At 36.6% G+C, this 12,873-nt stretch overlaps 1 long non-coding RNA gene across 2 annotated transcripts; it reads left to right on the plus strand.

Moving 5' to 3' along the window:
* Positions 1-3,203: 3,203 nt before the first annotated feature.
* LOC308189797 lies at positions 3,204-12,641 on the plus strand. 2 transcript variants are annotated; one of them, XR_013946614.1, is made up of 4 exons: positions 3,204-3,413; positions 3,490-3,551; positions 8,564-8,747; positions 11,395-12,641. It is a non-coding gene; the product is annotated as an uncharacterized lncRNA (long non-coding RNA). The 2 variants fall into 2 exon arrangements; XR_013946613.1 differs by having other exon boundaries at positions 3,204-3,551.
* Positions 12,642-12,873: the final 232 nt, after the last annotated feature.

Consider the following 12,873-nt stretch of genomic DNA (forward strand, 5'->3'; position numbering starts at 1 on the left):
CTAGAGGTTTCCTGGACAAGCTGAGTTCGGCAGTGAAAATGAGAACAATGAATGATTGACAGAATAATTGTCAAACTTACATGGTATTGAGGAAGATAGGGTCTATAGCTTATCCCTTTTGAAATAATGTTTAACAATTTTGGTTTGTGTCTGCATAGATTTTGAAAAAAAAAAAAAAAAAAAAGAGAAAGCTCCATGAGCTAGCATAAGTGTTTTCTATTTTGGCCTTTCTTTTGAATAACAGTGATGTCAGAGCTAATATGTTCCCACAAGTGGACTACTTATTTTTATTAATACTGATTCAGAACAGAATGCAAATGCCACAAAATTGTGGAAAACAATATTTCTGTTGTTCTTTACTGTGTTACAGTAACACTTAAAGGCCTTCAGTGAGATCGAGATTATACTGCATGCAAGCATTCGTAAACCACATTATATTGAGTCAAGCCCTGCCATCAAGAAGTGTTAGCAGAGCCTCAGGTCTCATGTAACCCAGTACTGTGTCCTAGTAAGGCTGCCTTTAATTATACTGTACATAAGCAGTTTTACACTCAATGAAACTTAATTATGAGTTAGCATCACTCACAGCATTCAAAAGAGATTGTGTTCTCACTTTATAAAAGCAGGCAAGACAATGGATATTTTTATTTTTTTTTTTTTTCAGCTTTGCCAAGATCAGAATGACCTTGACTCTCAGCCAAGAACATTCCAAGTGAGCTAACAGCAGGAATCACATCCACAGTTGAGATCATCTTTGCAATCAGATAACAATTTGTTCCCATTTGTGAAAGTCATCCAGCCTCATTTAAGGACAATAGTAGTGTACAGTATGTTCATAGCATGTTTTAATGTCACAGTGTGAAGAACATGAGAAGTTCAGGAAGCACAATATACCTACTTTAAAAATGTCATATGATGAGGCAATACTGTTTTTACAAATTGTTATAATAAAATATCACACAGTTCACAGCTAACTTTAAAGGAGTTTGTTCCATTTTCCCCCACAACTTAACACATGTTTTTGCCCATTATATTGGTGCAAGGCAGTTCAATCCCATTATATGTTTGGAATCTGAAACCATGGTTTGAGAAGGTAATCAAGACATTATCAAAACGTTATCAAACTGCCTAGAGTAGTTCTAGTTGACTAACTGGAAAGCAGAGAAACTACATTCAAAAACAATGAGACCAGTGCAAAAAGCAAGTAGTCCTGTCCTTGTGGCAAGTTTTAATGTAGATCCATTTCATCATGCAGTCATGCAATTGCTTCAGCTGATACAAAAGAAGTATTGTGCAGACTGGTATCAAGTTTATGATAGGTGCAAGGGGAAGCGCCTTCTTTTCTTTTTTTTTTTTTTTTTGTACACAGTTCTACCTTAAAGGATATATAAAACATGGCTTTAGCTTAAACAGCTCAAGAAGATGTATGTTCTATGCGAACTGGAGTGATAGAAGCTATTCCTCTTTGGACAACTGAGTGAGGTAATTTATTCAACTGCCTCTCCTAGATATGCCCACAGAAGCCTCTCAAATCCTATGGACAGATGGAAAGGAGAGAAAGTTTTATTCTCATCAATTGTGTAAAATGCTTTTCAAGAAAATTACTTGTAACTTTTGGGAAATAAATCAGAGATGATCTTGGAAAAAAGAGCCAAGGTAACAGCAGATGCAACAAATGAGAGGTTGTGCTATGGATGGCTTTCCTTTTTTTTCAGTATTCTGAACAGAACAGGAAGGCTTTCTTTTTAATATTTTTGAACTCTTTCAAATAATGTATTTATGGGAGACCAAGGAAAAGAAAAATTAGGAACAAAAATTCAGTTTCAGTTAATCTTAGCAGCTCACCATGACCTAATCCTTTCTCCTCATCTTCCAAAACTTTGAGTCTTAGGAGTTAAGATGAAAGCATTGATTGGATGAATTAGGTGGTATAGTGATGAATTACAATGGTAATGCATTGAGGCAAAGAACACTTTTATCTCTTCCCGCTCTTGTTACGTGGGAATAAAGAAATTTCTTATGGGGAGGGAGCAATTGTCATTTAGAGATGATATTGCTGAAGAATAGATGACACATTAGGTCCACAAAGACTTCACAAGTCAAAGATTTCAGGGCAAATTGTGGTGGAAGATGCCAAGTCCATTCTTATTATGAAATCATGGAGAAAGATATTTGGCTTTTAAGGGATTTAATAGTAGGGAGACCACATACTGTTATGAGTAGTTATTATTCTCTCAAAAATTGTTCTTTCTTAATCTCAAAATGATTGAAGGAGAATTAGAGGAGAATTAGTCAGATTTGATATTTTGACTTTTTTTTTTTGTGTGTCTTTCTTCTAGTAGGTCTAGTTCTTATTTTGCAATGATAACTGATTTAGAACTAATTCTACCACAGTAAAGAGGACTGTACCAATACAGAAACAGTTTAAGAGAGTTGTCAATAATCAGCCACCTCCCCCCCTCCCCCCCCCCCCCCCCCATATGCATTTTCTTTAGCAGGGTTCATCCTTGTCTCTGCCACTGTGTCATTTCTGAAAAAGAACTTTGCCTCAAGATAATGTGCATATTTTTTATCTTTTAGGTAGCACTGGGTGTTCTTTAAGCCTTGAATAATTAATATATGTGTCTCAGGTGGAAGTTGTTATATGGCCACAAATTTGTTGGTAATTTTTAAATGAGACTCAATAAAAATCATTTTACATTGCTAAGTTTGTGCAATAAATGTACTGAAAATATTTCCATGAGTGTTTCGTGATGAACTTTATTGTCTACATGGAAATCTATTTTAGTGCAGTTCTCTGTTACTGTTAAATCTGTAGGGACTAGCTTCTGTTCTACCATGATTATATGATTATATTCTAATTTTACTGGGGCATATTATTGAACTAAATTACATAGTTATTGTAGTTAAAAATCCATCTGTATTTTGCTCATTTGCTTGTTACTTTGTGTGCTGACATAAAATCTAGATTATCAAGAATTTGCTTTTTAACTGACTTGTCTAAAGCACAATAGTCATTCTCTACATCCACATGTCAAATTATACTCAACATCTTGACAAAATTTCTAAAGATACAAATGGAATTGGAATTTTAAGGAAAAGGAAACAAAATGTTTTTAAACTTTCAGAATTGAGAGCTCAAATCTTAACTACACTAGGTTGTTAAAACAGTGGTCCTCAGTGAATGTTCTGTATTCTATGGGCATCCTTGGTTGACAGGAACTGTTGACTAGCGTTCTCCAAAGTCCTGCAGAACCAACACACCTAGAAGAGGGTGTACTGGGCATAAATGGGATGACAGCCAGTAGAAAAGAGAGAAAAAATATGCAGCATATGCCATACATGCATATGTGACTGAATCACCATTCTCTTTCCTTTTAAATAGTCCTCTCCTGAAACTAAAGTAACTTAAGGTAGGTGGAGATCTAGAACTATGAGCATTTTGCATCTACTTTGCACAGAAGTAAGTGATTGATTACTCTAACCCAGGCATGAAGATGAAGTTGAGTGAGTTTGTCTGTTGACTGAGGAGAGAGTTTTCCACACAAAAGGTAAGAATCTTAACACCAACATTTTTTTTTCTTTCAAATTTTAAAGTGAAGTAGTACTTCAGCATATTTGCCAAAATGATCTTGTTCCTTATCATTAGATATCTTACTGAAATTTGAGAACTGATTTTCCACTGCTGACACTATTTAGTCTTGAAAGTGTGCTAAATCTTATACATCATGTGATGACAAAGATACTTCTATATCTAATACAACTAAAGGCTCTTTGCTGGAAAAGAGCCTTCTTTCAGTTCTTAGGCTACTTGAGATTCTGCTTTGATAGCATCTTACTGAAATAGAGCCAAGATGAATTGCATATTATTTATTTTAAATTGTTTTCATACTGTTCTTTTTGCATGGATGCTCACTGCAACATCTTTCTATTCTCTGCATTCCTTTAAGCACTCATTTCAGGTGTTTCAGGTTCGAAGTTGCTTGTTTGAGTAAAAATAACAGGATACATGAGTATCTACAGTCTTGGGGAATTCTTTTTTTTACCCTCACAGGTCTGTTTTGCTGTTTACTGTTGTGTGTCTGAACACACAATTCTGGCTTCAAAAGTTCCGTTGAATCATAGAAGCATTAAGGTTGGAAAAGACCTCAAAGATCATCTGGTCCAACCATCCCCCTATCACTAATATCACCCAATAAACCATGTCCCTAACCACCATGTCCAACATTTTCCTAAACACCCCCAAGGACAGTGACTCAACCATCTCCCTGGGTAACCCGTTCCAATGCCTGACTACTCTTTCTGAGAAGAAATTTCTCCTAATTTCCACCCTAAACCTCCCCTGGCACGACTTGAGGCCATTCCCTCTTGTCCAATCCCTAGAGACTGACCCCCACCAGCCCACTACTCCCTTTCAGGTAGCTGTAGAGAGCAATAAGGTCTCCTCTGAGCCTCCTCTTCTCCAGACTAAACAATCCCAGTTCCCTCAGCCGCTCCTCATATTACTTGTGTTCTAGACCCTTCACCAGCTTCATAGCCCTTCTCTGGACATGCTCCAGGGCCTTGATGTCTTTCTTGTAGTGAAGGGCCCAAAACTGAACACAGTACTTGAAGCTCGGCTTACACCAGAGCAGAGCACAGAGGGACGATCACCTCCCTTGTCCTTCTAGCTACACTATTCCTGATAAAAGCCAGGATACTGTTGGCCTTCTGGGTCACCTGGGTACCCTGCTGTCTCATTTCAGGTGAGCATTGACTAATACCCCCAGATCCTTTTCCCTGCACAGCTTTCCAGCCACTCTTCCCCAAGCCTGTAGCGTTGTAGGGTGTTTTGTTTTTTTTTTTTTGACCAAAGTTCAGGATCTAGCACTTAGCCGTGTTGAATCTCATCCCATTGGCCTCTGCCCATCGATCCAACCTGTCCAGGTCCCTCTACAAGGCCTATTTGCCTTCCAGCAGATCAACACTTCCCCCCAACTTGGTGTCTGCAAACTTACTGAGAGTGCACTCAATTCTCTCGTCCAAATCACCAAATCAAATTAAAAATATTAAAGAGAATGGGTCCTAACAATGACCTCTGGGTAACACTGCCCATGACCGGTCACCAACTGGATTTCACTCCAGTCACTACACCAAAGAGTGTACCTGTCCGAGTCATGGGCTGCCAGCTTCTCCAGGAGATACACTGTGGGAGACCATGTCAAAGGTCTTGCTGAAGTCTAGGTCGACTACACCAACAGCCTTTCCCTCATCCACCAGGTGGGTTACCTGGTCATAGAAGGAGATGAGTTTGGTCAGGCAGGACCTGCCTTTCATGAACCCATGCTCACTGGGCCTGATCTCCTGGTTGTCTTGCACACATTGTGTGATTGCACTCAAGATGACCTGTTCCATCACCTTTCCTGGCATCAAAGTCAGACTGACAGGCCTGTAGTTCCCTGGCTCTTCCTCAAACCCTTCTAATAGATGGGTGTGACATAAAATTTTTTTTAAGGTTTCCATAAATTACAAATAAACTGCCACTATCTTAACTTATCTAATTAACTTATCTTAATTGTGGAACCAATGTTGCATTAAAGCTTCTGGCTAACTTTTTCACAGCATTGGATAGGTGAACTAGAAATTTTTACAGACATTATTTGATAGAAACTTTTTGAAATCCATACACTGGCAGGAATTCCATACTGACATAGATATTTAGAACTTGCATGATCAGGAATTTGATCACTTTTATGGCTCCTTTTGTTCCCCAGAAAATAAAAAATTAAATCTGAATAGATTTGGTGGTTCTTCACAAGAAATAGAAACCTCTCTCCAAGCAGATGAAGACCTGTTCTTGTGTGCAGACTGCCCAGAATAGGTGCCAAGTTAAACAGTGGACCATATCCTTACTTATAAATTCTTATGCTGTTTTCACCACTTTAGATGCCTGACAATGTTCTCTTTGGTGCTGATATCATGATCTGTGAAGCTGAGACCTGTGAAGACTGGTAGCTAAAACTACATGAAAAAACAACACAAAACAAAACAAAACAAAAACACCAAAAAGCTATTCCAATGACATTTTCCAAAACATCAGGAAAACACTGGCTAAACTACCATGCCATGTAGCTCTACAGAAATGGAAATTCTGTTGTTACTAAGCAACATGTTTTTTCAGGTGCCTAAAGCATGCACTGAGTTTCAGCATATGTTGCTGCCCTGTAGTCAGTGATTCCCATTGCTCTTAGGACTGAAAATCTCTATAGCCCCAGATCTTTGCACACCCATGATACTTTTTGTGGCTTGACTCCAGTCTTTTTCTGAGGAGCTGATAACCATGTTCTTAGGATTTTTCAGGCTACCACCTCCAGGGCAATAAATCTGGAATTTCTGGTTATTGCCTAGAGCTGTCTTATTTACCTGTAGCTTGACTGGCAGATGTTGTCTGGCTGTGCCTTGATGATAAAATTCTGTGACAGTGATGAGAAAGCACAAGGGACTCCAGACATCCAAGCAGTTTTTTAAGAGTCATCTATTGCTGGCCAATTGCCAACCACAGATTTGTGTTGAAAGAGGTTCAGCTGTTTTTTTTTTTTTTTTTTGATGGAAGTTTGTTTTATTTTTAAGGATTTTCTAACTAATTCTATTACCTGCTTCTGAATTTATGTCACTTTTAATTCCACATACCCTAATGAAAAATCTAAATATATCTTAGTTGTAAGAGTCTAGGAACCCATGATTTGCCTTACAAGTACTCCTTTTTCTTAAAGAGATTGGTTACATTAAGAAAAAATTGGGAAAGTGCTGCGGTTTAACCTGGCAGGCAGCTAAGCACCACATAGCTCTTTGCACCCCACCTTTCCCCTGCAGTAGGATGGAAGAGAGAATTGGGGAAACAAAAGCTTGTGGGTTGAGATAAAGATAGTTTAATATGACAGAAAAGAAAGAGAAATAACAATAATAATGATAATAGTAATAATAATAATGTGTACAAAACAAGTGATGCACAATGCAATTTCTCACCACCTGCTGGCCGATGCCCAGCCTATCCCTGAGCAGCTGGTCCCCCAACCCTGGCCAGCCACCCCATATTAATCGTTCAGCATGATGCCATATGGAATATCCCTTTGGCTAGTTTGGGTCAGCTGTCCTGGTTCTATCCCCTCACAGCTCCAGCTGCATCCCCAGCCCACTCACTGGCAGGACAAAGTGAGAAGCTGAAATATCCTTGACTTGGTGTAAGCACTGCTCTGCAACAATTAAAACATCGGTGTGTTATCAACATTATTCTCATCTTAAATCCAAAACATAGCACCATGCCAGCTACTAGGAGGAAAATTATCTCTATCCTTGCCAAAACCAGGACACACATATGTAGTTTTCTTTAGAGTTCTGCCGGAATTTCTGTGTAACCTAGGATTTTAGAAAAGGTTTTTAATGCATTTGAGGATGGTAACTTAGGCAAACTGTATTTAATGTCTAGTTCACCGATGACCTATTAGAAATAAGAAATATTTCAAGTTAATGTTATAGTTTACACACACGACTTCAAAACTTTTAGAAAATAATTATCTGTCAGAGTTTTATACTTTGTGAATTAGGAACAATCGCTCAGAACTTTTTCAGATAATGTGAAAATGAATGTAAGGGCAGATTTCCCATTGGTGACTATCTTATATAATGTTGCAAGATCTAAAAAAAATAGTATTTTTGTTGTATATAAGGGATAATATCTTTATTATTATCAATGTCAGTATATTGAAGAAGTCAGAGCTTAATTCTGTGACCTTTATTCACACAAATACATCTTCAAAGTGAATATGTTGGCTGGAGAAAAACTGAAAGTCTAAATATATACAGTCCTCAAACTGATGTCTAGAATAAGACTATAAGCACAAATATGGTGTCTTAAACTACTAAATGTTTCATAGTTATCTTTTCAAAACCTGTACAAACTTTCTATTCAACAAACAAACAAAACAACTACAACCAAATAAAATCTTCTTTAGAAAAGATTTAAACTCTTAATTGCCCATCTAGAGAAAGAGTTTCTGACCCTAACATAAATTACGGCTTCACTGTGACCATCTCAAATACTACAGTAATTTCATTAAAGTTTTTCTTTAATCAATTGTTTCTTTCTTCAATTGTTTTGGTTCTTAAGGCAGATTTCTGTACTTTACAGTTTCATGATGCATTGTTTCCATGGAAGCCTGAAGATTTCAAGTCTATACACAAAAGAATGCCTAAGTGGTTATTAATATGCATAAATTTTGATGGCAGGTTATGGCTTTGTTGTGTATAGATTTTTACACAACTTCAATTCAACAGCAATTTAAAATTTATATTATACTTTTATGGTAAATCACAGTATTAGATTATGTGATTCTTAACAATACTTAGTCATCAACCAATTTAACATAATTATGCAATAGAATTTAATACAATTGAAACATTCAAGAATGGCAAGGTTCACATGAGACTTACTGCAGGGTGTTGGGGGTATTCTAAACTCAGTTGTGCGCTTACAAACTTACCCCTTTTTTGGTGAACTACTCACCCTTCTCTGTTGTGTGTACAGTGGATGGATGATCTTTGAACCTCAAGGAGTCTGCCCTAAGAAGTGTTCCAGCTCAGGGGGCAATGAAAGATCACAGCCCACTGTGACCCCTGGAGAGTGCAAGGGGCTCTGTGCTTAGGAACACTATTTATAGGACCACAAGACAATTGGTTGTTAGTACATTTCCATTCTGGCTACAGTTCAGGTAAGGCAATTTTAGTATTTCCACCAATCTTCCTTATTTCTGGTACCTTTCAGAATGTACAGCTTTGGTAGATCCCAGACTGGGCTACCATGCAGGCTGCAGAGTCCAAGACGTGATCAGCGAGTGCCTGTTCACACTCACCTTTTATGCTGTTGTGGTTTAACCCGGCTGGCAGCTAAACACCACACAGCCGTTCGCTCACCCTCCCCCCTCCCTCTCTGGGATGGGGGAGAGAAACGGGAAAGTGAAGCCTGTGAGTTGAGATAAAGACAGTTTATTAAGACAGGAATATAATAATAACAATAATAATAATAGTGATAATGATAATAGTATTAATAATAATAATAATGTGTACGAAACAAGTGATGCACAATGCAATTGCTCACCACCCGCTGACCGATGCCCAGCCTATCCCCGAGCAGCCGGCCCCCCACCCCGGCCAGCCACCCCTATATATTGTTTAGCATGACGTCAGATGGTATGGAATACCCCTTTGGCCAGTTTGGGTCAGCTGTCCTGGGTCTGTCCCCTCCCAGCTCTTGCTGCACCCCTAGCCTGCTCGCTGGCAGGACAGAGCGAGAAGCCGAAAAGTCCTTGGCCTGGTGTAAACACTGCTCTGCAACAATTAAAACATCAGCATGTTATCAGCGCTCTTCTCATCCTAATCCAAAACATAGCACCCTACCAGCTACTACGAGGAAAAATTAACTCTGTCCTAACTGGAACCAGGACATATGACTGTTGCCCATTGACAATAGAGAGATAATGTGACACTGATTAATCTTAACCATAGTTGAGCTGGGGAAAGAGCTACTCCACCACAGGATTTCACTGATTGTAGGTGTGCAGATGAGCAGATGAGGTTTGACTTAAAATGTTCAAGTCTCAGCTAAATGGCCTAAGGTAAGAGGCCAATTTTTCACACAATTTGCAGGATTTCAGGTAGACCTTACTTATACAGACATCTGCAAAGGTAAAGTGAACTTTATTTTCATGTAAAACTCATGTCATTCTCAAATTGATCTTTTTGGTCGTCTGTTTTTCATTGTAGTAACATAGTAGAACACCATTAAATTAGTTGTATCCTGTCAGAAAATGACAGCAGGAAGTTTAGCTTGACATAAACTACAAGGACTGACCATATGCAACACATTTTTTATTTTTAATTGCTTCCATAAACACACAGAGGTCAAATTAGCAAAGCTGATGTATGTTTTTGGGTCGTTATGTGGTATTTGAACTAAATACTGAAGGCTAAAAATGGAAAACTGAAATACTGAAGAAGCCCAGAAATTTTAATTTATGTTTTGGACCATACATCAAAGAAAAAATGGATCTTAGAGACTTCTTTATGGATAAGAAGTTAGCCCAAGATTTCTTGGTAAAAGGAAACATCATAAAATGCCCAAACCCAACTAAGCAGGCAGTACTGGCTCAAGTGCTTTTATTGCTGAGTCCATTTTTAAAGTACTTTAAAATTAAATAATTTCTCTGGATTAAAAAAAAAAAAAGTGCAATAAACTCTGAATATTGTGTAGAAAAGTATATTTCAAGCTGCATGAATAAAAGATACACAGCAGATTGGTACTTAACAAACTGGTAATGTTCTCTGTACTTTGTAAAAAGACATTAGCAACGCTATCAAAAGACTGAATTCTTTAAAACAGGCTAGATAAGGAAAATATTTCTGTACATCTGAATTCCAGACTGGAATATCTTTAGAGTGAAGATTACAAGACTCTAGTTAGGTTACTTGGCACTGTTTTCAGGTAGTATTTTCAGAAACGACAATGCATTTTTTTTTCCTGACAAAGGAAAGTTTGATTGATTGATTATTTATTTATTTACTAATTTATTTTTCAGTGGGTGGCGCATCTAACAGCCAAAAAGGGACAGACAGCAGAGAACATACAGGACTGTGCTGGAAGAGCTAGGGCAGTACAAATGCATGTCTTGTTTGTTAAGATGTAGTTTTGCAGCGATTCTTTGAGAAGTAAGCTAAGGCTTTCTCTGGATTTATTAAATCAGTAACAATTAGAAAGTGTATTTGTAGGTTGTTAATTAGCCCAAATGAAAAATTTAGTGTACAACCCAACTTTTACCTTCTAAAATATGTGTATCCTTCTCTAGGCTGTTCTCAGTTATCTCCACTTAAAAATTACTCCAGAGATTCTGACATATAAACTTTGAAGTATGTCATCTCCTATCACTCATAGGGACCAGACTCTGCTATTTAAAGGTATTTTGGGGAGCCTGGCATTTCCTAATGTCACACTATAACAGCTAGACACTGTTTCATTTCATGCCTGCATAGAAAGAATACTTTTGACGCAGGTTATTAGCTTCATCACTGGGCAGTTTCATTGGAGATGAATGTTTATATTACTTTTTAAACACTAAAGAAATAATATATTTTACCCTTTACACCTTTCTTATATGAATGCAGATCTATATTTGTCTTCTATAAAGAACATAAAGACATCTAATGTAAAAACATAAAATAAAATCCATTATTCATAATTCAAAAATAAAAAATATTATGGCCTTTTTACCACAACAACTATTTAGCTTTTATTATTATTATTATTATTATTATTATTATTATTATTATTATTATTATTATTATTTTTCTCTCTGTTCCTCCTAGGTTGAACTGAAATTTCACTTTGTTAACATGAAATTTCTTGTGCTTCTATTTTCTTTGGAGTTGCCAGTACTGCGTCCGCATCTATCATACAATGAGAAAATTGAAACACACAGTTGCCTTACTAGATCTACCTTTATTGTTTCTCTGAAAGCACTGTATTGAGGCTAAAAATAAATTGAGCATGGCATGCCTACTCTGAATGACACTTTCTTCTCTTTTGAGCATAATTTTTCTTCATTGTTTTCATGGCTACCTACACAACTGGTTGTACTGTATATTACTTTAAAAGAAAAAGTTTAATAGCTGTTTAGGTGCAATGTATTTTTCGATTCCTTCTTTAGAGTGATGACAAGCATCCTGAAGACTCTGAGAAATTAATTATGACTATTAATCAGTTTTCCTAATCTGTGTAAACATTTTTTTCATATTTGCTTTTAATGTCTGACATTGTATCTCATGTAGTTTAACTAAACAGATGAAACTAATTAATCTTGTTGTAGTAGTATTTGTTCTAGTTGGTCAGTAAAACATCTGGAAAGCTGATGACAAATTGAGAAGGTTTAGTTGAAGATTTACAACAAATGTTCAGGATCTAACAGGATATACCCTGGGATGCGACACTAAGGAAAAATCAAATTTTAAGAGCTGCCCTCACAACAGACTAAAGGCACCTACAGTAAACAAAAAGTTCTGGTACTAGTGAACGAATATGTTGTATTTTCATTGAAAGCTGAAATTGACCAACTGAGATCAGAAACACTGTGCTTCTTGTCCCACTGAAGTAATTAACAGTTGAAAAAACTTGACTAATTAAATATTAGTTTTCTGTGTTACTAGGTCAAAAGAAGTTTGATGTGTTTCTAAAACGATATAGTTCAACTCAATCAGAAGTTATGAACATTATTGGAAAATTACCTAGTTAAACTCTGTTGCACATCTTTGCAAAAGAGAAATCAACATCAAATTAATTGTGCTGGCATTCGGGGCTCTGAATCAGCTTATATGTTTAAATTGACTTTTTCTGTTTGATATAGCTCAGAATAATGTTCGCATTCCAGATGTTGAGAATATTGCAATCTAATAAACAGATACTCGCACTTACAAGGTTTCTGCTTTATTATTTAGGAAAAAATCTGTCCAACTAGTCAAGAACTATAAGGACAAGCCTTTATTTTAAGAGGTACAAGTACCTCTTAAATACCAGGTTGAACTTGATTCTAATTTTCCAGATCAAACTTAAAAATAATTTTAAGAGGAAAAAAAATAAAGATTAATACATGAAATTCAGCTCTGTGTTAGCAATTGACGTTTAATATCATATGCATGAAATAAACTTTAGTTCATACCATGTTCATACCATACATTTTTCAAGATTGAAATTGACAAAATAAGAAATCTGAGAATATTATGTCTTCAGTATTTTATATATATATATTATATATATATTTATAATATATTATATATATTTATAATATATAT

The sequence above is a fragment of the Anser brachyrhynchus genome, assembly GCF_964034855.1.
Source record: "Anser brachyrhynchus genome assembly, chromosome: 2".
NCBI lineage: Eukaryota > Metazoa > Chordata > Aves > Anseriformes > Anatidae > Anser > Anser brachyrhynchus.